Consider the following 5,589-nt stretch of genomic DNA (forward strand, 5'->3'; position numbering starts at 1 on the left):
CTATCAAAAACTTTCAAATGTAGGAGTCCGGCCAATGCACAATCATGAGGATAAAAGCTTATACTTCTAATAATGGTTACTTAAGCTGAACTAATCACGAGTCTGTAGTTAAAAGATGACCAATACAATAATCATAATCCATATGATAGCAACTACAGCAACCATAATTCGATTAACTTGAATCATCATATTTATTGCATAATGAACTGCAACCAATCATTCAATAGATCTGAGATATAATTTACTTTTAACAAAACAACAAGCAATGAGGTATTATACATAAGATGTGCAACTTTAGTCCTACTTCCTCATGAGCTAAACAAAATTAGTCTACCATCGTATATATCATAGTATCATACATACCTGACTTGATTGGGTGTTAGTGATGGGTCAAAATTCTACATAACTCAATAAATGACATAACTCGAAAGTTTAGCAGTTACTTCTCCATGCATTGCTTGAGATATCCTAGTTCATAAACTTCTTCGCATCCTGACCCGCCCATTTCACTTCCACTACATGTCTACATAATACATTGACCCTAAAGCAGCAGTTGCATCAATGATGGGGTTCGCGCCATTTCGGTTTTTGAATGAGTCTAATTCACACTACCCCATTTTCTTTTAGTACTTCCTTGTGAGCATTGACCCTGTTTGACATGGGCTTTTCGCCGACCGACTAATCCAGAAAAACCATCATGTAATATTCATTTTTATTTTCCAATGCAATGATTGCATATTTCGATCTAATAGATTAACCCACAATGTTTTGATATAAATTTCCTTTATTTAACCTTCTACATATGTTAGGAATAAATGAGCTATAAATGCAACCAATTACCTATAAATGAGCTGTTTTGTATCCAGGTACCCCCAAAATCTGAAAAATTAGAAGTAAAAAGGAAGTTAATATGTCTAGCAATCTCTCTTTGACGTATAATTTTAATAAAAAAGAAAACTCGAAGCAAGCATTTGTACCTAACCATGAAAGTTCGGTTCAACAACCCAGTAATTTCAGCCACTAAATGTGATAGCACAAAATAACAGCACCAAGAAGTTAATCTATGGTTGCACGAAACCGACTGAATTCCATCAACCGATCAGATAGAGTATTCGTCGTTACAGTTATTGCATAGTAAAAAACAAAAAACAAGGTTATAACCATAAGTGATTACATACATTATGTCTACACAGATCTCGCCATTTTACGGCAGCTTTCTTCGAAATCTCAAAAACAGCTAGCCATAGTGGTTTAAACATACAACAACTTTAGGAACTATATGGATACACGGTACCAATAATACCTATCAATACTTTTAGAAGGTTTATGCAAAACCAGTCATAATATAATATTATCATTATAAAATGCAATCAGCAGTATAAAAGCTACCTATTTAGTGGTATTAATTAATCCACCTCAGAAACTTAGATAACTAAACGTTTAATAAAGATGTTGAGTATACTTTAGGATTTCCCCTTTCCAAATTGCATTTTTCCATGTATTCATCACCGAATTTAAGAAAGACGATCTGCATCTGACCACAAAGAAACCTAATTTTAATTTGATACGTGAAATTAGGCTTCGTTGTTTCAAGTTGAATTTATTTATAAGAAATAACAATTTTGTTCATCAAATAGTAAGATTAAAAGCTCTCTTTTGATTCAAATTTTTGGAACACGATTAGTCGATCCTTGAATTCGGTTTAATTTTTTTGTTTTTGCATAAGGTATTCACTAATGAAAGGAGTTAAGGTAACTTGGTTGTTCAACAATTGAATTTGAGAATAGAGACACAGTTGTTAGTAATCAATTGATCTAACGGATGAGATTAAAAATAACTTGTTAATTCAAGGGTCATTTTTTTCTCATTTAAACCTTTTTAAAAATGATTAGGTGAAGAAGACTTTGTTATTACATATATTAAATAGATAGATATAGATAGATGCTCGGTAGGTACTGGTCACTGGATATAGGCATGACAATGGATCGGATATGGATCGGGTGATGCCGTATCCATATCCATATTCATTTATTTTTTTTAGTCCATATTCATTTATAAAAATTTTTATCCATCCATATCCATATCCGTCGGATTAAGCGGGTTAATGGATAATTATCCAAATCCAATTAAATTAATTTTAATTTTAACAAATACAATCAAAAGTAATATTTCTTAATAGTTTATGCGATCGAAAGTTACATTTTTACTAATCTACATAACAAATAGTCAACAAATAGCCTATTAAACATGTAAAGATATCGGTTACTTGTAAGTTGCTTACTTTTTTAGTTACATGAAATTACATTTAAACCACCAAAGTACGATAAATGCATTTAATAATTTAAACAAAACAAAATATAAGAAAACTTTTATCTTTTTTAGAGAAAATATAAAGAAAGATGAATATAATTAATGAAATATCACTATATAAATGATATTTAATCGAGTGATAAATTTATATATTTAGTTATTTCGGGTGAGAGCGGGTTCATCCATAGATGAAACTTTTCATCCATATCCATATCCATATCCATATCCATATACATTTCGGTTCATCCATATCCGTATCCATATCCACGAATAATCGGGTGAATCGGTGGATATCCTCTGGATCGAGTATCCATTGTCATCCCTGTTTTAATCGGTTTAAAATTGTCGACTAATTCACAATTAGAAAAGGTCAAATTATGGTTTAATGGTTAGTTAAATTGACATAGAAATATGGACTTTAGCATCTACTCTAAGCGAACTATATAAAAAAAATGGTGACCCGGCCCATTATGGTGCATATATAGAAAATTGCTTGAATTTTATTCGTGGTATTATAAAGTTACAAAATTTTTACAAAAGAATGTTTACAAAATGCGGTGGGTCAATTTTATTAGAAAATGGAAAGAAAGTGAGGGATAAAAAAAAAATTATGTAATTGTTTGATTTTTCATGCTACCTCATTTTGTACAACAACTTTTAGTTTTAGTAAAGTCGCGTTTGATAAAACTGAATAATTTAGCACTGAATGATTCATAATCTGAATGATTTAACGTCTCTGAATAAATTAGTTTCCAAATAAAAGTAAGCTGTTTGATAATCATTTTGAATGAGCTATATGAATTGAGTATAATTAACTTATTAACGTGTTACATGAATAAAAATATTCAATGTACTTGTTTGTTAAGTGTTATGGATATGAGTTGATGAGGATATTAAAGAAAATGTATGTGCTTAATGGTTAAGAGAGTGTTTCAGCTCTGAATGGTTCAACGCTGAATGTTGAACCATTCAGAATCATATCTCATTCAGAGGTCATAAACAAACGCGTTGAATGTTGAATGGCTAAGCATATAGCGCTAACCATTCAATTAAGAGGTAAACAAACACACTCTAAATTTTTTTGTAAGTGTAACATGTTCCATATTTTCATCATATATCGTACGGAGTATATGTTTTTAATACCTAAATTATAGACACGTTGTTTTTAAAGCAAAAATTCAATTAATAATAAGTAAAAGTAGCAAGTAGCTAGTATGTACAATGACATAAAACCCCCTCCTAAACTACCTGAACAACAAGCAAAAAACGACACCAAACATCCTTCACTACAAGCACAACACCATAAAATCGAAAACGATCTTAAGAACACAACACAAATACAATCACACAAACTGCATAAAAGAACCCAAGAATCACACACTAAACATAAAAATAAACCCCAACTAAATCATAACGAATGAGGACAAAAGCCTTGATCGTAACTTAAATATATTCTAATGTTCCGAATCCGAGGATGGAAATTTTTCATCATCACCAACTTCTTGTTGTTGTTGTTGTTGTTGTTGTTGTTGTTGTTGTTAGTGGTGGTGTTGTTGTTGTTGTTGTTGTTGTTGTTGTTGTTGATCAACATATTTAATGTCTTTATACATACGATACAGTATACCCATTCATGTTTATACAGTATAAGCTAATAAATATACTTTGTAACATATAAATTAATTAAATTATAAATATAAATATTAGTACAAGTATAAGTACAAAGCAAGTCATGTAAGCATTAATCATGCTTAATATCGATGTATTAGCTTAAAGTCAAGACGAAGAAGGCAAAGAAGATTCATGAAGCTGAATTGAAGAATTTCTTTATTGAAGGAATTTGATCTCGCTTTGGTTTGCTTGGTGCTTTGTTTAGGCCGTCCTTTTGCTTTCTTGAGTTAGTATTTTGATTCCTTTGTGTTTTCATGATTTAGTTCTTATTGGCCTGAGCCCATTTCTTGTTCTTGTTTGTAGTTTTTTTCAACTACAATCATACACACTCTTTTTTATCACGACAAAATTCAACCTCATAACGTCAAGGTTTGTCGTTATTTGTTGTAACCTGTAGTGTGTTTGGTGTGCCGTCTCTTGAATTTCTAGGTTGTTTTGTGTTTGGTTTCGACTTGGCTAGCTCGCTCGATCCCTTAGTTTGATTGTTTTATTTTGGTTAGACCTAGGTTCCCTCCCCTTGTATGTTGTTGGGCTTTCATCGGGTCTGATGAAGTGTCACTTATTTATACAGTTCATGTTTTTCGCCGAAAAAATAAAAAACTTAATAATAGTAATTAAAAATTAAAAATTAAAATAATAGTATTTCTTTCGTATACTAAAATTAAATACCCCAACACTTATATACGTAATATATATATATATATATATATATATATATATATATATATATATATATATATATATATATATATATATATATATATATATATAGCTCTCTCCGTGTCAAATCTATTGTATCCTGAAAAAACACACAATTTGATCCTTATGTGTTGTTTGTTTTGTAGTCCATGGTGGATGATTCTTTTTGAGCATGGGGAACAACAAGAGTGTGTGATTAGACAATTTAGGCAAAAAATCAGCCATATAATTTACTAACCCGAGGAACTGTTGAATTACTTTTGTTGTCGACAACTCGTCTAGAAATCGGTGTAATTCTTGGGCAATGTGAGGTTGCGGTTGGTATTTTCCTTAAGATATTTTCATACCAAGAAAATCAATCGTCGTTACTCCGATTTCCTTCTTCTCAGATAACATGATACCATATTTTTTGACCAAAGAATAGAACTTTGAGAGTAAGTCGATATGTGAATCCTCATCTGGGGAAAACAAGAACATGTCGTCGATATATACCATAGTATTTGATATCTGAATCATTGCTTTTTGGAACGCTGATGGGGCATTTTTTTAACCCAAGTGGCATGACTTTCCACTGATAATGATGATCAAGGATGCAGAAACCTGTTTTTGGTCTATCTTTAGGAGTTATCCCTAACTTCCAAAAACCTGACTTGAGATCGAATTTTGAAAGGACATTTGCATTAGCTAGCGATTGGAATAAGGACCACTTTTGTGAAAGTGAAAACTTATCGTCGGCTAATGATTCAAAGGTTGGTAGTTAATGACAAGCCTTAACTTACCGCGAATTTGTTCACTTCTTTTATTTACATAACATGCTTCACAGGCCCATGAGGATGTGGTTAATTCAATAATTTTTGATCAACAAGTTGGTTACATCCATCTATGGCGAGCTTATAATGATCCATGTTCATT

General features: G+C 31.4%; 1 long non-coding RNA gene across 1 annotated transcript; it reads right to left on the minus strand.

The window, feature by feature from the left end:
* Positions 1-278: 278 nt before the first annotated feature.
* Positions 279-1,706, minus strand: LOC139865617 (uncharacterized). The gene is made up of 3 exons (XR_011765040.1): positions 978-1,706; positions 841-879; positions 279-745 (listed from the first exon to the last, which is right to left on the minus strand). It is a non-coding gene; the product is annotated as an uncharacterized lncRNA (long non-coding RNA).
* Positions 1,707-5,589: the final 3,883 nt, after the last annotated feature.

Source organism: Rutidosis leptorrhynchoides, chromosome 1, assembly GCF_046630445.1.
Source record: "Rutidosis leptorrhynchoides isolate AG116_Rl617_1_P2 chromosome 1, CSIRO_AGI_Rlap_v1, whole genome shotgun sequence".
NCBI classification, from domain to species: domain Eukaryota; kingdom Viridiplantae; phylum Streptophyta; class Magnoliopsida; order Asterales; family Asteraceae; genus Rutidosis; species Rutidosis leptorrhynchoides.